The sequence below is a fragment of the Monomorium pharaonis genome, chromosome 3 (genome assembly GCF_013373865.1).
Source record: "Monomorium pharaonis isolate MP-MQ-018 chromosome 3, ASM1337386v2, whole genome shotgun sequence".
In the NCBI taxonomy this organism is placed as follows: Eukaryota; Metazoa; Arthropoda; class Insecta; order Hymenoptera; family Formicidae; genus Monomorium; species Monomorium pharaonis.
The window spans coordinates 9,586,165-9,609,585 of NC_050469.1; the positions used below are offsets into that span (position 1 = coordinate 9,586,165).

At 39.7% G+C, this 23,421-nt stretch overlaps 1 protein-coding gene and 1 long non-coding RNA gene across 4 annotated transcripts in view; one reads left to right on the forward strand and one right to left on the reverse strand.

The window, feature by feature from the left end:
- The window catches only part of LOC105838293 (RNA-binding protein Musashi homolog Rbp6), a 613,545-nt gene that overhangs the window by 310,296 nt on the left and 279,828 nt on the right, over nucleotides 1-23,421 (forward strand). The window lies entirely within an intron of this gene.
- LOC118644977 lies at nucleotides 17,022-18,025 on the reverse strand. The gene is made up of 2 exons (XR_004962744.1): nucleotides 17,657-18,025; nucleotides 17,022-17,276 (listed from the first exon to the last, which is right to left on the reverse strand). It is a non-coding gene; the product is annotated as an uncharacterized LOC118644977 (long non-coding RNA).

Consider the following 23,421-nt stretch of genomic DNA (forward strand, 5'->3'; position numbering starts at 1 on the left):
TGTTTCTATGCACGTTCGGCCGGATACGAGTAATAACGTTACCTATTCATTGCTTGAACTTTATCATGTTCATCCTCAGAGGAGGTCTAGTATGTATAAATAGATACATCCCTCTTTCTCCCCTTCTCTCTCTTCTTCCTACTTGTCCTACTTCGTCCTTCTATCTCCACTGTAGGGTCGTCGCCGCAGGAGCCGAAAAACGTCGCGGTCGTTCAATTTCGTCCCGCGAGCACTGCGTAATTGGGACCATGCTCGGCGGGCTCGTTGCTGAGAATTTAGTTTTCGGTTCGCGGTGTGCCCCGATCTACGTGCACGCGTGTCGGCGGAGTTGCGATGTGGCAAGGTGGTAAAGGGAGGAAAAGGAATAGAGAGAGATAGAAAGTGAGAGACAGGGGAAGGGGATGGATACCTGCGACGGAATGACCGAGGGGGCAAGGGGACCAGCCGGGGGAAGGGGGTTAAAAGAGGTAGCGAGAAGCGTAGAGAGCTGAAGAGCTAGCAATGGGGGTGGCGGATGCAGGAGGAACAGAGGGGCGCGAAAGGGATGGCTATCCCACGTGCTGCGCTCCCATGCATAGAGAGGGCTCATGTTTCCCTAATGCAGCCCGATAAATATTTAAGCATAACGTAATCGGTCGGATTATCCCGAGAGCGCGAGACGAGGATGCGGCGGGTGTGCGGGTGAGAGGGAGAGAGAAGAGGGGGGGAAGAGAGAGGGATAGAATGTACCAGAATGAGGGCGCAATCTGTAATGCGCTTGAGCGTACAGCAGTTGTCTCGCGAAATGGCGTCTTTCGCAATCTCGTACATACGCCATGTACGACGATCGAGATCGAAATTTGTCCGCCGATGCGCTTTCCGTCTGCGATGGAAATTCGCGAAGAACTTGAAGAGAATGGCAGTGGAAACTTTATAGCTGCGCTGCAATTGCACGATGCATATTGAAAAGGGCAATTGTTCTTCATTCTTGATCTAAACATGCGTGCTTCGAAAATCCACAATTGCGCTTTAAGGAAAATTTTCCGGGATTTTGACTCCGTTGCGATGATGTTTGATATAATCGAAATGTTGACGATCCATTGAAATATTTTTTTTAGCTATAAATTTTTATGCAATTGTAATTTTTCAAATTAGTGCCAATTTATTTTTGTACTTTCAACAGAATGAAAAGAAATTGCGATGTGGAAACAAATGATTAAAGTTACCTCGTGTAGAATGCTAAATTTTTTCAGCAAATTCGTTTTATTCTACATCGCGTGACACTTGATTAACCCTTTTCCAGCCGATGCTATGGAGAATGTATACGTATCATCCAGCCTGTTCTATTCATTCAGCACACGAACAAAAATTACGTGACTATTGGAGGGTTAATCGCTGCGACACATAGCGGATTGTAAATCGTACAGTCGACATTTCCAATTTTGCGAGTCTGACGTGTGCAAAGAACGGGACGGATTACTGACATCTCGTTTTGGTATCGATGCCCCTCTCGATCGCGATACACACACGTGGACTGTGTGACCCCCCGGCTGGACTTTTGCAGGATACCAAACCCCCCGGAGGTTGCCCGTCCGTCGTGTCACGTCTAGCCGGGCGAAGCGGAATTTTCGTCGAGGAGGCGAGAGGGGTGGCGGTGGTGGCGGTCGACGAGAGAGAGAAAGAGAGAGAGAGAGAGAGAGAGGGAGAGAGAGAGAGAGAGAGAGAGATTGTGGGACTTTGGGGGATGCGAGGGCATTTAAGCGTAAATGGTTTTTGTAACTGGGAGAGCGTAAAATTGCCTAACCGCCCTGTGCATCTCCTGGCGCTTTTGGATGAGCTCGACCAAACCCCTCGCGTTGCAACGCCACGCCACCCCTTTACTTCCATCTACACAGACTGTCCCAGAGCTTCCCACGTCACCTTTAGGTCACGGCTTCGTTAATTTGGAACTAATTTATTCTCAACAAATTTTTTTTTTTAATATTCTCTCCTACGTCTGATATGAATTATGATAAAGCATCATGATGAATTATGATAAATAGTTAACAAGATTACTTCCAGTTTTGATTCCGTTAAATAAAAGTTTTCCGTTAAATAAATGAGGATAAAGAGAGTATAGTTCAAGAGTATCGTGCGGTTCTCTAGGGAACATTCTGACGTGCACGATACGTTAAAACGCGTGCGTATTAAAATTTGAAAATAATACCACCGGAATTAGGGCATTCGGCTAAAAACTGCGGTAGCGAACCGCACGCGGCGCGGCGCGGTTATAATGAATATTTAATGAGCGAAGAAAAAACTGCGTCTGCACCGGAAGGCAGGTGCGTGCCGGCGATATGGGTAGGCCCCGTGGGCGAACCTGGAAATCGCGTATTCATCATCGGTCCATTCGTAATCCGTCGCGCGGTCAAGGGAGCGGGCGGGCGGGGTGGTGGCGTGTACAGGGGATGGGAACGAGGTGGAGGAAGCGATTAATTTCACAGCGCGATTCATAATGGAGCCCCCATCAATCATCGCCGCCGGTTACGCGCGCGCCGCCCGAACTCCGGTGTGCGATAATTAATTCCGAAAAATTATTAATCGCAATAATGTCCTCATTTACACAGAGCCGGCTGTTGCAGCGGCGCGCGCGACGTCGGTTTGCTGAACGATTCGTTGGAACTCCGTCGACGCGTGTACTCGCCACGTACTTAATTACGTACGATTTACCTAATCGAGGATCTGTAATCGAGTTATACGTATCACACGAAATATCGTTTCCGCATGGATCTTGCAGGATGCATGCTTGGCGCCGAACCTGTTTTATCTGATAAGAAATGTAATTAAAATTATATCTGATATGGGTTTGAATATTGAAATACACACACGTACACACGTATGCATGTGCTTACTTCTCTCTCTCTCTCTCTCTCTTTCTTTCTCTCTCTCTCTGGTTTTATAATATATTGAACATCGAAACTCATTACAGAAATACATCACCGTACTAATTTTACATGAATTTTTCGAGTACAATGTATATGATTTTAATCACATACGAATTTTACGAAAATATGCAACATTAATATTACACAAATTGTTATATTAAAATTAATTCTTAATTAATAATGCGAATTATTAATAAATTATAATATTCTATATTTATGATATAAATGTTTTATACATCCTTTTTTGTAAATGTAAGATTAACTTTATTTTCTAAATGACAATCATGTATTATCATTGATTTATTGTGATAGACTTGATGAATTAATGAGTATTCACTGTCATTTAATAATTTTAACTTTAATATTAGTGTATTATCACTGAAAGATTAGTGTATTTATTTCACTGATTGATATATTGTAAGTTTATTATTGAAAATCAGTGTATTTTCACTGACTTCACTGATTTTTTACGGATTATACGAGTACTTTACAGAATACAACACATGGAGATAATTAAAGTAAAAAAAGTTGATAGGATTAATAAAATTTTTTAATGTAACATATAATACTTAGTATTTGCAAAAATTGTGTGTCATCGATGTAACATTGAGAAAATTGCAAGAGTCTAAAAACATTTTTTGTTTGGAGGTAAAAAGAGACGAATGAAAAACAAATAAAGAAACTATGTGTAAACTTTACTGTTATATGTATATAAAAAAGAAATCAATTTACTGTTGTACTACTGTCGAATTAAGTAGTTATAAACAACATGTAGTCAGACATATTCTCTTATTTCCAATTCTATGTTATTATTTTCTCTTCAGCCGAGTTATATTTCATTACTTGATGAAAATTTACACTTATATTGACAAAATATTGAGATAGATATATTAATTCTTATAACTATATTTTATAGTTCACCTTTTCTCTATTAATTTAAAAACTATATGCATTTAAACGTCCATATACATATTATATATATATATATATATATACATATAAAACATATATTTTATGATATTAAAAGAAAATTATTAGTGTCTAATATTTTTTAGCCTCTAATAATTGTTTATTTTATTAAAAATTAATTTTGAAGAAGTATATTTTGTGTGTGAAAAGAAATCAAAGTAAATGTATTTTAAAAAGGTGAACTAGTAACAGGAATATTTACGAGACGCATGTGTGTTTGTACATAAAGACACGTCTACATATGTATGTATGTCGCGGGTCGTGCTTAACAGCCCGCGACGTCGTAAATTGATAGTAAATGTCACATCCGGATTGCAGAATAAGAACGCGCTCCTGTGGGAAAGCCCCACTGACGGCAATCACTTAGTCGCTCACTTCGCGGGACACGAATGCGTCTTACATTGGTCTCGCTGACGGTCGTAATTCCTTGACATTGATATTCCTGCGAAAGCCGGGATCTACCGGAAAATAATTCGTTTGCACGACATGTCACAAAGTATATTTCATTGTATTGACGCAAAAATCGCTCAAAAGTTGTGATACTTTTTTGTTTTTACTTGATATTGTAAGTAATAATGAAAGAAAAAGAGAGATAAAGAGAGTGATTGTTTTTAACTAAATTAGTTGCATCTTTTCACTTTTTTATTTAACTTTATTTAACTACAGTTTTATATTTCAATCTTTATTTGTGCATTTTGGAATGCTCTAAACTTGGTTCTAAAAAGATTATTGATGATATTATTAAATTATTTATGTTAATAATTCAGTTTTATAAATTTTGCACATAATTTACAGTAAATCAATTTCATTATTTGTTCAATATGTTTTTAAATTTTATTTATTCAAATTGTAATTGAAGCTATGAATAATATCTCCAACTGGAAAGAAGAAATGCTGAAATATAATTTGATAAGATCTTACAGCTTTGCCAGCTAATCGATACGAATAAATTAATGAAATAAATTTACTGACGCGTATCTAATTTTAAGCGTCCGTTACCTGATGAAACAAATTTTTTATTATGTTCTGAGATTTATCGTTACTTACAAACATTAAAATTTTGATCGACATCGAACAGTCAGTACTCTTGCGCCGGTACTTTTGACCTTTAGCTTTGCTTGACGTAAGTGTTCTTATACTGGTGAAATCGGTGAACTTATTTATAAACCGCTAATATAGAGCAAAGTTCAGGTGGCAATGAGATTACTGCTAATAGCACAGTTATTCGTGCTAATTATTTTTATTGCGACGAATGTTGGATAATCTAAGTTTGAAATCTTGGTGCAAAGCGTCAAATTGCTATCGTTCAAAAATGCATATAGTATTTTTACAAAATTTTTCTTTTTCGCTTTCAACCTGATTTCTTTATTATCGTATACGTCCACGCGATCCGTAGACTTTTTTTTACCATTTCGTGTACCTGGAACGGCAAAAGCTAAGGATATATACACGAAAGAGACTTGCATTATTCAGGAAATTACTCCCTTCACATTAGAATGTCTCGCATTTAGAACGATACACGATCGGATTATTCGTTAGTTCTGCAATCTTCTAATAGGAGGATTGTACGAGTCATATAAAGGGAAACCAGCTATTTACATTTTTATTGTCTATTTTGAACTTTCCGAGTTTCAACAAACTGGATAAAAGAGAATAGAGAATTGGTATATATATTGACTTTCATAACATATATTGGAAATTTTAAGAGACTGTAAAAGGTATATGTATATTATATTATTATTCTTATTATAGAATCTAATATTTTTATATCGGAAAAAGTTGAAGGAATAATATTATAACAGAGGTAGATTAGATAGATCATTTATTTAATTACACTTAGACAAGTTAAAATAATTTATGGCGCATATCACATAATTGTTTATTTCAGAAATAAAACTACTTAAAATGAAACTATTTCAGAAATTAAAATCAATGCTTTACTTTTTTACTTTACTATCTCACTTTCGTGTCTTATTTTGTTATATATTTTTTTCTACATTTCTAAATAACTAGTTTTGACTAACAAGTAGTATTTTGTGATCGGCCCTTATTTCACGATTACGTTCCACAATCGTATTCTCTGTTCACATTTGAGAAGCGCATAAACGATCAGACGTCAGTGGTGTTTCTGGATCTCACTTCAGTCGCGGACGAGGAAATCGGGAGACGAGGAAAACGGATAAATGGACGTATTCGTTGAAGTAACTGCCAGACAATCGATAGCTCGACTATCCCTGGTAACGCTTCGTTGTGTCTCTCAATTTCGAAGCGGGGCTTCATGAATAACCAATGGCCTGGGAGGGACCCCGAACTCGTCCCAGGAACACCGACTGGCACCGAGGCCCGCTTCCATCCCTTCGGAATCGACGTTGCAACACGCGATCTCGGGCCGGGCCGGGCCGGGTCAGGTCGGGCCGAGCGTTCTGTGATTCCGATGAACCAATAAGACGACGATTGCGGGCGTCGTCGAGGGTGACGTTTTCGTTTCGTTCCTTTTCCCTTCCCTCCCGCGCACTGATCGTCCTGGAACGTAGTAGAATCGAAAGCTAAGGGTGCATCTACACGATTCCCTCTTGATAATACTTCGAAGTACGCGAAAGCAGAAAATGGCTTTCTTATTGACTATGTTCTTAAGCTCAATAGCGCACACGAGATCCATTGAGTCATTGCGAACAATAGAAACTGTGCTACAATCGACATTCGTCGATCAGTATAATTATTTTATCATTTTTTATGCAATATTATATATTACTGCTTACTGGAAAAAGAGAACGTATAAATTTAGAAAGGGACAAAATAAAACCGAATTAATCAATATTGATTGTATAACATATTTTCTGTATAAATGATAATTATTAGTTAATTTATATAATAGCAAATAAACTGTAGACTTTAATAAATTAGTAATTAGAATAGAGTAACTTACTTTAACGCTGGTGTTACTTTAATTCAATCTCAATTAATCTCGTAATCAAGTTGCAAACGAAGTCTTCACGGGATTTCTTCATAGCTGAAACACCCGTGCAGATTAAAAGTTTCTTCGCGGGCAGCTTAAAACGAGTCTTAGCGACTCTTTAACGAGCTCCTCGCACCAAATCCAAAATGCTCCTCTCTGCTCCGCAACTTAGTAAAAGCCGGCGATTGCAACCGTGCTTTCGAAAGTTTCCCGAGCGTTTCTGGTACCGAACATCAGGCGCGAGATAGTGGTGCGGTCCGTGAAACGCCAACCGCTCCTTGAGTGCGTTACGGATCTCTCACGGTTGTCAGAAAATTAGGTCGTCCCGTGTCCGGTGTACTTCGATTAAATCCTTAACCTTAGCTGCTGTCCAGTTTCATTTCCGAAGTTTCTGTGCACAATGGAGGGGGAATCCCGAGGATCCGGCTGCCGGCCGGATGAAGGAACTCGTCTTAGAGTTCCTGCCCCACGGATCTCGCTGTCGAAGCTCCGCGACGATAACCTTCGCTGTAATTGCGTCCGAACGCGACGTCTCCGGACTCTTGGTCCCCGATCTGGCCAAGAACTTCTCAGATTAAACGCTTAATTGCACCGCTGCTATCTCTTTCGGCCAGGAGCCTTCCTCTACGAAAGCCGATCGCACTGTTCCACCGTTCTAGATGCTGCGATTACGCGCGCAATCCGACCGCGCTTGATCGGGAGATGGCCTTCGCCCGAGCCCTTTAAAGATCTTAATTAAGTCTTCGATTCGGTCGACCTGCAGAGCTGAGTCTTTCCGAGGAAAATCTAATCATCTAATTTAAGTCGGAAGTTAATTTTGGCACATATCTGCTTGGTGATTAGGGTTTCTTATGCAGATTGTATCTTCAATTGAAATTTGCAAGTCAAACTTTTTAAAATATTTCTCAATTTCTTGTTTATTGGGCATTTCAGATTTCACAATTCTTGCTCAATATGGATAAAAAGTAATATTCTGATGTGTTACTTTTAAGTTCTTGGAAACTAAATGCTTAAAATATTAATAAAAAATTGTGTAATAATTGAGACTGAAAGTTAAGAAAGTCATTAAAATAAAGTACACCATAATAATTAACTTTTAAATTAAACTGGGAAAGTTTATTTGAAATTAATTGTAAAGAAAACTCTATCTGCTCTTTAAGCTTTTTTTGATAAAATCTCTTTCACTTGCAATAATTCAAAAATGCTTCTCTAACAGATGCCATATTGATTAAGGAATTTATATAAAAAGAACAGTGAGTGATGTAAGACGCAAGGTATATATAATTCAAGATACGTAACAATGCCCATGGAAGTATTTCAAAGAAAATTCTTTCAATGATATAACATCAATAAAAACTTTATCTTGAAAGTCTCGAGTGCTTTTGAGAAGAGCTCTTGTTAGCCAATGGAAGTTCTTCTCGAAGTCGCCAGCTCGATTCGCACCTAACGTCGAAATTTCGCCCGCCTCCTCGAGATTGGTCATTAACCTACGCCCGGACCATTGTTCTCGTTTGCGATTCGACTAAGACGCGCACAATACACTCCCGGACCACCCATTATCCTCCCGAGATTACCGTTGACTGCCGCTCCGAGTTCTTAACTTCGACGAGGTCGAAGGTCCTTACGAAAGAACTGAACTTCAAGCTGCGTCATTCGCTTGTACCTCGAAAGCGAATAGCTCGATATGAGCGCTTAATTGCGTCGACATTATACTTGACGATTATTGCACTCTGAAGATACTAAAAATATTTTACACGGAATCTATATTTTACCGGCTGTAATGTATTTAGTGTATTTTAAGCGAACGAGACGCTTTTATTGTTTTAAAGTACAATATTATTATATTCAAGTGTAAATTGTACTAAATATCTCGTGTAAATATTAATTAACATATGAATTTTAAGTGTATATTTGACTCTTACATTTTATTTGTATATATTCAGAATTTTTTTAAATATTGATAATATTGGTAACATTTCAACAATATTTTAATTTTTATAGTATTTAATATAAATATACAACTTTTTCATATTTTTTTAAATAAAACAAATTTATTTAAGGATTGATATTAATTGTAATAAATTATCCCAATTTATATATAATCAATATTTTCCCATTTATGAAGTGATATTTCGTAATTACAATTAGTACACTATAATTAAACTGATAACTTTCGTTTTACTGAGCAATTCTAATTCTCTCTCAGAAGTGAATATATACGTATAGGAACGGGAGGATGTTGGGAGCACGACGTTTCCTAATCTTTCACAGTTTGCGGCCACGCAGTGAGGTCAGATGGTCGTGCAGGGATGAAACAGATTAGAACAACTTAGTTTGGGAATCTCATGAATTTCCAATTATCAACTTGGCGTTCCACCGACGACCTACTATTTCCACCGTCTATGAATTCTACCGCCTCCCCTCTCGTCGGTTCACACTATTTCGTCGGGAAAATAATCAATCTGATCATCCGTAAACGTGTGCTACTTTTGTCACTTGAACATATGCCGCTTTCGTCCTTAACGCCAAATCCTAGAAATCAATATTCTCGCATAGGAAAATGCATTTTGGAGTGGATGATTTAGATATACAAACAGAGAATTTTTACTAAATATTTTTACAAAATGAACAATGTGAAAATGAATAATATGAAATGAATGTGCTATCATATCGAAATCATTTTTATAAACTGGTGCTAAATGTTTTAAGAAGTGCGATTTACATGAAATTAAAAATCAAATAATAATGATAATATAATAATGTGTTCAACGTATTTATAATGCGAGCAACATTTTTCACCGTAACTAAACAAATCTCTGCACGAGAGACAGGCTGAGAGTGAAAAATGAAGGTGCACTTTAAGGAAAATAACGTAATTGGGCGGGAGAGATGTTTTCCCGGAGCTCAGCTCGTTAAGTTTTATTAATCCGACGCGAAGTATAATCTGAGTGGGGCTTGAAATACCGCAAGGATCTCGGGATGATACGCGCAGGAAGATAGGGGAGATTTTGAAAAGGGCGAGAGCGCGCGTCACGAGTGAAGAAATCGATACGTCGAGACAAGCCTGTTAGTCTTCCCTAATTAAATGTAATTACGGAAGTCAGGCAAACAGACCGATAACTATAGTTTTTTATAATTTTCTTCTCGAGATGAACATCTTACGTTTGAGTCATTGGAACTCTCTACTTTACAGTTTTTCGCTTTTAATATTTCGAGGGACATCTATCTGTCTCGTACAAACTCTTCGTTCTTTCGTGGGAGAGAGAGAGAGAGAGAGAGAGAGAGAGAGAGAGAGAGAGAGAGAGAGAGAGAGAGAGAGAGAGAGAGAGAGAGAGAGAGAGAGAGAAACACGAAAAGAGCGTGAAAGGGACAGGGCCCACAAACTTTTTCAATCGGCATCCCTTTTCCTCTCCCCTCTCTCTCTCTCTTCCCGATTCGACCGCGCCGACGTCGGGAATGTCGGGTATCCTGTAACTATTCGCCAATGAATTTCAGGCTTTTCAGAGATCTCTTTCGTTTTTCTTATCGAGAAGAGGATCGAAGTCGGCGAAGTTATCTCGCGGATATCCCCTTACAATGTCCACACGAATGGGATCGGATTGCTGCGGCTATGCTGCGAAATTGATCTCAATAATATCTTCGGACGTATCGAATCTTAATTTCGGTGGATGTTCTTTATTGTACGATCTGATTGTCATCTGATCGATTCGCGGGAGAAAATAAATTGCACATGACGAGAATTGAAACAAAAAATATCACTAAAAGCGTGACAAATATGGCATTTGATATGACACTATTTTCAAGTGTCACATTTGTCGTACTGCTACAATTATCTCGATTGAGTCTGCTATTAAATACAATATCAAAGTTTGATATTGAATCATCTTCAGCCTTTGGCTTGATTGAAATCGTAGGGTGACCGTGTTAATTAATTCAGATTGGTTAATTAAATCTTTTTCCTGCTCAACTTAGTCGACGTCTTTAATTTTTTCACAAACTTCTGTAGGGAAAGATTTTGATGAAAAATCCTTTCATTAAGAATATAATTTTGTATGCTCCAAAAATTGAATTCAGAGATTAAAAGATTAATATCATTGCATAATGCAAGGTATGTTGAAAAATTTAATTATTGAAAATTATTAAGCATCTTACACTGTGTCCTAATTAATAATATTATCCTAATTAATAACAATTGTATTTTTAACGCCTGAATTAGTTGGATTTTTAGTTTTAGAGCTTAAAAATGTTTTGTATTATTAAGTAAAAAATACATTTTTGAAATGTTTATATGTTTTACAACATGATTTATATAAAATTTATGTAAGATATCAAAGCTATGCAATATTATTTCTTCGTGATTGCGTAATAAGTTTTTAAAACAATGATGCGAGCTTAATAGAGCATTGGAATTAAAGTTAAGTTAAAATTCGAAGTTATTTAATTCTAAATTTGAGTCTAATAATGCAGGACGATCGCACCAGTTAATTTGAATTCGCTAATTACATCTCTTTTCGGTCCAATTCTCGATCAAAGATGTTGTATCTCCCAGCGGGCGTTGGACGGAGGGACATTTGAAGAAGAAGCGCGGGATGTTTCGTCTTTCTCGTCTAGTTTCCGCGGCAGTAAACACTCCCGGTACCGCCGATGGCAACGGTGGCCACGAGACGAAAGTGTGTGCGACAAAAAGTAGATAAATGGTGGCCGGATGGCGAGGGTGGGCCAATCTATCACGCCCCGGGGGAGTGTTATTGACAGTGCAAGAACTGTCTAACCCTCGACCTCTTCTTTCTGTCTCTCTCTTTCTCTCTCGACCGCTGTCTTCCGCCGGTATATTCCCGCGCCCGAGCCTCCTCCGTGCTGCGCGATCCTCATTCTTCTTTTCTCGACTTTCGATACGAGGAATTTCGAGATAATAGAAGTTGTTGCCGTTGCCCGGAAACTTTGCGTAAAATACGTCGGTGACGTAGGTGTTCTCTCGCACCCGCGCCCGGTTCGCGCGGAAAAACGAATCAAACTTTCTTCGCGCGAAACATCATGGGATTCGTCGTTCTATGGAACCCGTTGCCTTCTTGCCACGGCACAATTGCTTATTGTCACTTCCGATCGCAGTGAGATCTAATGCGTCTATTGCTGACGACACGCGAAGTTTCGTGAAGATTTTGAGGAAATCCTGTTTTACTTTCGTAAACTAGAAAGATATTTGAATAATCTGAAGTAGAATGCAAAATGTTAGAAGAGAGATGTAAAAATTTAAGCGCATGTGTGTATGTGGTATTCGTGTAAAAATAAGGAGCGAATTCACTTAATCACAGAAATAGTTGAAAGCATAGTTTCAAGATTTAAGAAACATTTAAGCAATATAAAATGTCAATCTACTGTCAGTTAGACAATAGGAACGCATCATAAATATTTCAATTCTACTCTTCTATAATTAGTATGATAGTGTAGTATGATAGTGTAATGTTTAATTTTAATTTGATGTTTTAAGAAGTATTTATGTAACAGACGATTTAATTTTGACACTCTTCTAATAATTATACCGTCCTAAATTCATAAATTAGACGGGTCTTATCTTTTAGATGCTACTATTGTGTTGCCGAAATGTCGCATGGAATCGTAAAAGGATCTCGTAGAACACTCCTAGTGGAGAATCATCGCATTGATCACGATGACGCTGGTCGCTTAATGCCGTTTTGAGATCCGTGGCTTTAGCGGCAATTCTCGTAGCGGGTTTTGTTGTTCCTCATCGATCTCCTCCTTTGTTTTCCGTGACCCCTGAAATGACCGTGGCAGACGTTAGTGCCGCACGTGTTCGTGTCCTGCTGGATGCACGAATGCCGGGCCATTGCGAGCCCGGGATTTCCTCCTTCAGGCCGGAAGCTTAAGAGCGGCCTGCCGGCGAGGCTCGGCTAATGCCTAATGACGGGTCGTTTCAAATATTTACCGCCCGATTCCGCGTACGGAATCCAACCGACGCCGTAAACGCGATTACACTTGGCCTCGCATGGTATATACGCGGGCCGCCCGCTTCCGCGCAGAAAACCACTTGGATGGTAGGTAAGAGGCAGCGCCCGATCGATCGGCCCTGTCTCGTGAATCTGCTCAAATTACGCGGTTGGTGGATCAGCTAGACTGTCCCGAACGCAATATCCAGAGCGATATAATCCACCGGTCTTTACGGCGAATTTATTCCTAATGCCTTATTCATGTAACAGCCCGAGGACTCATTACAAAAGGCGTACAGAAACGATTGGATGTGTGGAGAGCAGCTGCGCTCGCCCAGACTCGGGTTCATAGTCCCAATTTGTCGTATTCCTCAAGATTAGCTTACGATTTCATAAGTTAACGGGAATAAATTACTATCTCTTTTATCATTGGCACATTACGGTATCAAATGATATTTAAGTATTCTTTTTTTCTCTGAAATCCATGTTTTTATAATTTATGTGTTTTTATTTATGTGAGATAACTTTTAATGTTTTATGTAAGATTAATCTGTAAAAAACATTTCATAAATGTAAAGATTATATTCTTGTTTCTTCGTCTTTTTTGTGCCTGTAAGACACGTTAGACTCGCTTCTATAGAAAATTTAGATAATAAAAATGATTAATATAAAAAACACACCTATCAAACACGTAAATGTGCTCGCATAAAATTTCCATTTCGTGTGCCTTAACCATCTCTTTCGGCTTACACGCCCACTTTTCCTCGCGATAGGAGGAAGTTGGAAATCGTGAAAAGTGCGATAGCGCACACGAGGCGAAATTGTGGACGAAATCGCTAATCCATGCGGACGAAAACTCGAAAATAAATTTTTACTGTCATATTCGAGAAATTTGCGATTATTCCTGTACAACAGAAAACGATATTCCATGTTTTTAATATGTAATAACATGTCAGTTAAATGCGGATATCGACGTTATTATGCGTTCTGTGCCATTAAAAATATAAGGGAAACGTATGACATACAGTATTTGAAAATGAGACCAAGAACGAAGATCTCATTTATGTACTAATGTATCCAGTAATTATAATTTACGAAAATATTAAAGTGGCAAAGAAAATCTTTCTCAGAAAAAAAAAACGTCCTTTTCCAAGAAATAGAGGACGAAACTTCTTATTTCCTATATAAATTTGTTTATTCAATTTATTTATCTCGGGGCTCTCTGATATTTAAGTTGATGATTTTGCTCACTGTGCTTGCAAAGTGTGGAACTTCGCGTCGTTTCAAGTAGAACGCTGCTCCTTCGCTGTCATCATCATTTTCAATTAGCCTTTAATCACCGGGTGACACTGTGCTCGTTGAACGAGCGCGGGGACGATGGAACGGTGGCATCTCCGTTGTGCAACTTATTAGTTATTAAGTTACTTCACGTATTAATTAAACATTCGAATGACGCCGCACAAAGCATCAGCTCTTTCTGTTCGTCTTGATGTGTTTCTCCATTTACCTTGCCATTTCTCCGATTTCTCCTGTCAGACGATTTCTACCTTCTGCTTCTCTATCTCATACTTTTCCCCGCATCTATATACGTTCCTCTCTTTTTCCCTCTTTTTGCCCTTGACAGATGGAAATGGCGATTGTTTATCATCCTGCATATCTGCTAAAGCAGCTTTTACAACTTTGCGGTCGGCGTAATATTTTCCCCGTAACACGGTTCAGCTAGATTGAAAAGTACATATGGTATACTCTTTATATCCCGTATGATTCGTTGCATTTTCCAGAAATCAAAAACATAGTGTTATTCCTTTGAAATCTCAAATAGATATTAGGGATATTTATAGACTTTTAATTTTTTTATTCGGTTTTAAAATATTTACTTTTAATATTCTAACAAGAGTTTCATTATTATCTTTAAATGCATTGAATATATTGGATATCTATAAACTTCCTGCGTAATTAAGTTTCATAGAACGGGATTTACGGTGAATTTATAATAGAATTCGCTGTTTAACATTAACATCACAGAAGTACATGCGTCCTGCACATTTTTAATTCAATACTGTCGATATTTGCGTACTAACAAGTTGCAGTGACAAAATGACAATATAATGATTTCGTTGATATCGCAGAATCGTTTTGTCCTCGTCATCATCCGTTTCCGCGTTTCCATCATCTTCCATCATCCATCGCCCCGCCCTCCGCGCTTCGCGCTCGCCAGGTTGAGCTTGAATTAGCATAACCAGAGCAGCTTTGATCAATCGCAATGGCACCTCGTTGCGCGACTATGGCCATTAGTATGCACCATTGACCGTGAGCGGCCACTGCGTAATTAGCATAATATAGCAATATCATAACGCGCGTACCGGGAAATGTGTTGGCTGCGGCGATCGTTGGCGGGATAGCGGAGGGAAAAGGGGTGGATGGACGGGCGGCCAGAGGGCGGCGGAGAGGCAAAGAGGCGAGTACTAGCGTGCAGGACCCCTTGGGACCCCGATTCCCGGCGATGTTGGAGCATATGCGAAGCGGTTACACCGACCGCCGTAATGAACTTGGACGTCGCCAACCCTGAAACGGAACAACCTCGGACAGTTGCGGCCACTTCTCGGCGACAAGATTCCTGATAAATAACAAATCGGACCCGCCGCAGCCCGCTCAATAACGCCGGCGATTGCGACTCGCGCATTTTTAATCTTATACCTTCTGCACAGTTTAGAAAACCTGCGATATATGGAATTGTGTTATTTTTCATGAATTCTTCCTCTGAAAAGCTAATCGTTAAATCTCCTTAGCGAAAGTTTTAAATGGAAAGATAATTTATTATCAACGAGAGAAGAGCATATAAATACATATATTTTTAAGACTGTACAGATTAAGATAGAAATAATATATGCTAATTTTTTCCAAAATTTTAACTGAAAGTTTATCTTTCTAAGTATTAACACATTACTATTTTATCTCATTATTCGTATTTCATATATATATATATATATATATATATATATATATATATATATACCTCCATTAATGATCATGAAGTACACGTTTGACAAATGGATTTATTAAACGTTATCGGCTGCGATCAGCGCGATCGGATTTCGCGATGCGCTTTGCGATAATGGCATCGTTCATAATGGCAATTAATGTATCGCGGGTATCGTAAGAAAACAGCCGCGTGACGTTCCTCGCGCGAGCTGACCGTTAAGGGTGTAAAACACACCGAGTAACAACGAGCGATAATCATCGCAGCAGAACAATTAACCCCGTAAATGGGAGTACCCCGCAATTATGGACCGTTGATTATCGCCGGATAATACTCGGCGCGAGTAACAGGGTGACACGGCTGTTATTATGACGAGCGATTAGCGCTATTCACATCGTCCATCGTCCGCCACGTGCGATTCATGGCATTAGTGTCTTATGAATTCGCTGATTGCGTTTCTGCCCGCGCATGCATATCCCGGTCGGTTACGGCCGCGATGCGGCCGGATAGGCCCCGGGCTCCAAGGGCTTAATTTCGGCGAACTCAATTTTCAGTGCCACGCGTGAATGAGAATTGTTTCCTTTTTTTTTGCAGTCGCGTTGCATTTCCGATTTTTTTTTTTTTTTTTTTGATGTGTACGTGCAGGCACCGAAATTCGAACTTGCTGAAATTACAACGGTTCTTATCTCCGATAGAAGTTCGAAAGGAATCGATTTCAGACTCATCGAGTAAGAATCTGCCATTATAAAATATTTTTCACCAATAGTGGAATATCCTACGCATGTATGTCGATTATTGATTCGGGATACCGTTCGTCCATCCGGAGTAGCACTATACGTCCGTCACATTGACCGAACAAACATGATAGCCGGCGTTCGTTCGACCGGGACCGGGGTGGAGATGGAACCATTGCACAAGAGGGAGCAACGGAGTGGGAAGAGGGAGTCGGGTTAAGATACGATATTTGCAGGGTTATTAGACGGCGGTAGCAGTTCCCTCGCGTTTGGTGCGCAATATCGATCGTGCATTTGCCTGATGAGTTGCGTTATGAATCCCAGTAGAAAAGCACGGGGCGGAGGGCAGGAGGAAGAGGGGGAAGGGGAGAAAAGGGATGTTCAGCCAAGTTTGACGTGCAAAGAGCTTAATATGCCGTTGATTACGCTCGTCGCGATTCTACGGTTTTCGCTTGCACGTTCCGCACAAACCCGTTCTCTCTCTCTCTCTCTCTCTCTCTCTCTCTCTCTCTCGGTCCCTTTTTATCCACTCCGCTCTCTCTCGCTCTTATTGTGAAATGCATAAAACCGCCGTTTCCGCAAGGCGAAACGCAGCGATGCGTAACCACCATGTGTCGTCATGGGTGTGGAGCCAATGAAACCGACGGCCGATTTGTGGAACGCAACGACCCGTAAAAGCGATCTTTGATAGGATATAGCAAAACTGTTGTCGCCCGGTCGGAGATTTCTCCCTGGTTCTTCATTCCACTTTACTCTCTTTTCTTCATTCCAACGTGCCATCTAACGCATCTAAATTTATAAGTTTCAATATTACTTGATTTTATTAATCTAGAGATTCTAGAGCGTAAGCGCCTATTATCAAGTCTTTTTTGCTTTTCTATGTTACCATTGTCCGTTTATAAAAGTTGTAAAGTAAAATACTACAATCATTGAAAATATAATTTAAAACTTAATATGTTAAAGAGACAATTATGATTCAAAGAAAAATAAAAATAAAGAGATAAAGGAATTAATTTAAAAATAAAAAAAGGCGTCTGTATGACTGCTTAGTATGTATTTTCGTCACTTTGAAGTGAAAATCTAAACTATTTATCGTCAATTTGTGATTATTACAAATTTTAGCCATCATCATGTCGCATAATATCTCTCATTTCCGCCATTTGATTTACCTTGAGCAGAGTATATACTGTCCTCCGGCTACCGCTCTAAGGATACTATGTTTCCAAACGTCTACGAAAATCTCTTCATTCCGTTTGCATCCCTCTCTCATTTCGTTTATCCTCGTAGCGCGCGGAAGCACGCCTCGTTTTCTGGGTCAAAATGCCTCGGGTGTCTTGCGATTGTGCGGCAGTCGCAATTCCGAATGGAATTGGCCGAGTCGCGACAATAGTTCATCGTCGAGTCGCTGTAAGTGGGTTATTATAGGAAACTGTCTGTGGCGCCTCCGACACGGAAATTGCTTATGCATTAAGCAAATACGAGATAGAGGGGGAAGAGAGGATGAAAGGAAAAAGGGGAGAGGGAGAGAGAGAGAGAGAGAGAGAGAGAGAGAGAGAGAGAGAGAGAGAGAGAGAGAGAGAGAGAGAGAGAGAGAGAGAGAGAGAGAGAGAGAGAGAGAGAGAGAGAGAGAGAGAGAGAGATACTACAAAGAACGATGTACCATATGAAAAAGGGATGCCGAACATCTACGGAATCAGTCACAACATTGTTATTGGTTGTTTTTGAATGGTTATCTTTTCTAATACGTATACATGAAATTAATCTGTATATTCTGTATGTTGACACTTAATATATATGACGTTAAAACGCCTTTCTGTATGTATTTATTATAATAGCGAGATGTGTGATAAGTATAGACAGAAAGAAAAGATTAGTTGCAACGGCAAAATGTTTGTGGTAGCTAAATTTCAATTGTATCTAAATTTACTACCATACATCGATTTTTGCTGCAACAAACTGCAACTAATCTTTTTCTTCTATGTACGTTGTTATAATTACTTGCTACGTAAGATATTACAACTGCAGCGTACTAAGTTGCAATAGGAGTGCACTGTTGCATGCAAAATGCACATTCCACAGCTGAGGTGGATGTCTCTTTGGATGGCTCGGCAAAAACGTACTTTCGTACAGCGACATATTGCTGTAGTGATACTTATCGTGGATATAGCGCGCGTCGAGATAAGATGGTATTATGTAAGATATACCACAATATTTGACATTATGTCTACACGTTAGTGTATACCAAGTGTAGTTAAAGCAAGTTTTCAAACTGCTCGATTTTCTGAGTCGAGTTTCCTAAGGGTTAAGGAGCTCTCAAATCTAAGGAATTGCCAACGCAAGAATCTTTATTACCTCGTTGAGGTATGTTTTCATTCAACTTATGAATAGTACTCTACGGTGAAGTAATTGCACGTAGCGCAGTTCACTCTACTTGTTTAAAAGCGTAATGATTTCAGACTTTCTGTTCTCTTCTTCCTTTTTATGTGCGTATTATGTAACATGGCTTTCTCCGTATTTTAGGTCGTTGTTTTGTTATATTATATTACAATACATATTAACATTATTTTATATTATATACAAAATTACTGTATATAAAAATAATACAGCTGTTATGTATAGTAATACGATACTATCTTCTTAAACGGTAATGCGAAATTCTCATTTTATTATCATGAAACGAATCAGAATTTAAAAGTATTGTTAAATAATTAAAAGAAAAAGGGCAAAAGCTAATGAGGTGAGAGATTCGACGTTGCATAATCATGTCCATCACTCCAGGAGGTCATTATTAATATCCTGCAGATCCACGATTATCGGCGCAATTCATTACGATATGTCTCCCGTTGACCACACGTTAAATAAATCTTGATCGCTCGCGCCCATTTAGGGGTTTTCAGTAGCTATCCCAGGGAAAGACCACGATATGGACGTGGAACGTTCGACGGGCATTCTCCGGGAGGAGGCCTTAATTACCCGTCGAGGCGGCAAGCACGTGGCAATTTAAACTTCACGACCTTAACTGCTGGCGCGATTGGCGAACCAATGGCGAACAGTCGGAGTGAGAGAGAGAGAGAGAGAGAGAGAGAGAGAGAGAGAGAGAGAGAGAGAGAGAGACATGTGGCAGGGCAAAAAGCGTGGAAGAGCGCGAGGGAGCGAGAAGTGAATAAAATTCGAGTCGCTCGAGCCAGTCACGCACGCCTCGCGTGTTAATCATCCTGACTTATGTGCCGGCATCGCCTGGAACAAACGACGGTGATAAACGCTCAATGCCCCGACAGAGAAACGCTTGTCCGCGGGAGGAAAGCTGGAAAAGGGGCCGCGCGCGCGCGCGCGCACGCGCGATGCTTGGAATTAATATTTGTGACTGTGTACACATCGGCCTAAAACGGAGTCGACCGCATCGCAGAAACGGTAGCTCGTAGTCGAGAGATCGTTACGACCAGGCCGACGTTACATATACGTTTTAGTCTTGTTCTTCGACGTTCTCTTTAGTTACACTATACCTTTCTCTTTCCCTTGGCTTTCCCGTTGATTTAGAGACTGTAAATCTTGCTATGGTTGAACGTGCAATTGGACCCAGAAAGACTACGTCCGATGTGAGAATAATTGCAACTTCGTAAGACATTATTGGAATTCCTGAAAACATTACCCTGATATTACTGTAATCAGTATTAAACACTATTAGTTCTAAAATGATGCCAAATGTATGCTATGCATCTAATTTTTAAAATACCATTTTAATCGGAATATTTTAATTACAATTTTGATCGCATCTACTTTTAGTTTGCAGGCATTATTTTATTCACGCGTTTAAAGCTAGCTTTTATTTATTGCTTAAATAACGACAGTCTTTGAGTATCAACGGGGGCTGCTTTCCTGCAGTCCAGAGTATGTTAGAAGTTATTCCAACGTATCAGCGTTAATTTTGTAGGTCGCATTTACGGAAAGAAAACTACGCTCGACGTCGAGTATCGTCCGACATTGGTGATCCCATTTCCAAAAAAAGATAACGGTGCTTTGTCAGAAAAGGAGACAAATAAGTGAAGGAGAGATCTGGACCGTGGCAAGGACGATGACAACGTCGCGCTCACGGACGCTGGATTGTTTGTTCTGCAAGTAGCTAAGTGTTCGCAAAGTTTCTCCCGGTCGACGTTGCTTCTGCGTTTTACAATCCGATTGCTATCGCCGATTTTTCGCGAGTGCGAATCTACCACCCAAGAAAAGAATGCATCCGAAAGATGTGGAGAAATGGAGAGAGGCATGGGAATGGTTACGAGAAGGGGAGGGGCAGGGAAGAAAGACGAAAAACCCGGATGATGGGACGTCGAGAGGATGGAAGGACGCGGCAAGAGGAACTTCCGCCGAAGTAGCGAGCGGCTGACTTTTAACCGTAGGACGAGCAGAAGTGGATGAAACTCGAAGGAAGCCGGGATCGCGGAATAGCGGAAGAGGGTGGAGGAAACGACGGGGGTGGTGAGAGGCTGCCGGATAGGCGACGAGCTGAGATTGCAGCAAGGCGGTAAATAACACGTCACTCGCCACTCCGTTTACTTTGCGCCGCCGTCGGCAGTGCTTGCGGAGAGAGGAACGAACGACGCAGCCCGTCGACGAACGTGGGAGGGATGACGGGGGGGTGGAGGGGTAAGAAAGGCGACGTTCGCTGGTGTAAATCGTATCGGCAGAAAAGGCGATCGAGACTTAATTAAAGATATCAATAATTAAATCTTTTGGACACACAAAAAGAACTGACGAAAGAAGTGTCAGATATTTTTAGATAAAGTAGAGTTATTTAGAAGATAATGGCACAAACAGGAAAGGTGGAGAAATTTAATAGATATGTATAAATCGATTCTACATCTGAAATGGAAAACAAATTTAATTGAATTTAGGAGATGCGTAACTATTGGTTTTTCTAATGATTGAAGACATAACGAAAAGAGAAAGAAAAATTTGCAATTATCTATTATATATATTAATCTGCGTACATGTACGTTTGAATTGCTCTTATAAGAACATGTGTTTTTCTGCTTTAAGATCCTTGGATGAAAAGCTTTATAAAAATCACGTCTATCGACGGAGTGTCGATACATAACTATAAAAGTCATTCGATTTACACCGCTACTCGAGATTTGTAATTGAAATTTTCGACAAGGAAATTGCATGGCAAAAGTGTCGAGGGGGAATATCAGCTTTTCTCGAAAGCTGTCGTTATCGGGGCTTCATTTTCCACCTTTCATTTTCGAAATCGCGATGCCCTCCGATATTCCCTATAACTTCCGTCAGTCATCGTCGCGCGCGGCGACACGATAACGTCGCCGATGATCTACGATCAATCTCTGCCGAAAGAAGGGAGAGGAAAGAGGCGATCTACGAACAATGACTGTGGCGCGGCAAGTATAAAACGACGGGCGCAGCCCGGTGAAAGCCACTTCATGGTAATTACGCCGGGCGATCCCCTGATCATCTGGAAGGCGTTAAAGCGCAAATGAAATCAGCCGGCAGTCCAGAAAGGGGAAAAAAGTGCTCGGCGGTAAGGGAGCAGGGAGGGGAGAGGAGTTCTGCATCACCCCGCGGAGAGAGCGACGAAGGATGATGGATCGGTTCACGCCGGAGTAACCGCCAGCGTTCCTAACAGCCATTTCGTAATTACACCAGCAGCGATTCGTTCGCGTCTTATCTATCGAGGCCCATCAATAATCCCTCCTTTTCGTCCTTTCTACCTTACTGTTCGTCGTCATCCCGTTCGGCACGTAAGCGCCTTTTTCCGATGCGCAACCTTTAGGTGCAGCGCGCTCTCTTTTCTTGATTTTAAACAAAAACCGTGCAAACCTCTGAAACCAATCGCTACGCAAGGTTCGGAGAAGAGGGGCAGGCTTTTAGGGAATATTACATACTTTCTCGAAGGATATTAAATTCTGAGATTTATCTCGGCCCCGTCAACTTCGCGTACTCGACCGCGCGATTATCGAGTCGAGGTCGATTTCCATCTTATGTGCTCGAAGGGAATCCCGACGGAGCCTCTTTTGAAGCTTCATATTAATATATTAGTTCTCTAGCGTATATTCAGAAAATCGCAGCGCTATTATCCGAACGAGGAGTGGCAGGACTGAAAAGTAGGATATAAAACTGTTATAAATACTTACCAAATACTTATCACGTATTTGTTGAGTTTGCTATATTGATCACATAGTTGGCATGTATTATGTCTCTCTCCTCCCCTCCCTTCTCTCTCTCCCTCTGTCTCTCTCACTATATATAATATATATGATTTTATAAAACTCTTTCTATTTTATACAAAATTCAATACAAGAAGAAAAAAACGATTATTATTTCGAAACAAATCTGTAAATCTCGAAAGTCAAGATTTAATATCTTTAAATTATTAATATAAATTTATATTAATATTATGGTTTTGCACTATTTCTACTATATTTTAAGTATACGAATTTTTTAATAATTTAAATTCAACTTTAATTTATAGATTTAACTTATAGTGTAACATTTAAAATAAAAAAAAATTGCCAGAATCACTAAATTACCATTTGTATATTTTTATCGCTGGCAATGATAAGATATTAAGATATTTACTTTGATCAATTTATGGACATTATTATCTTATATCATCATTTATATTACATTTAATCTGTCTAAAAGTAATGTATTTTCAAACGAATACGTGATGATTGCAGTATATCATTTAATTATATTGTTCAATTATGCATTGTTCAAATATTCTGCCGAATGGTCCGAATTGTATGCACGAAATCGAGCTCTCATCGCATATTTACCGAGCTTTCAGTGTGAAGCTTCCTAATTGCGCGATCTGGTTTCGCTGTTCGATCGAAGTATCGCTTTGTAAGCTGAGCAATGGAGAATTATCTGCGTGGAACTAATTCATAACCCCCGAAGGTATCATTCCCGATTATTGTATTCT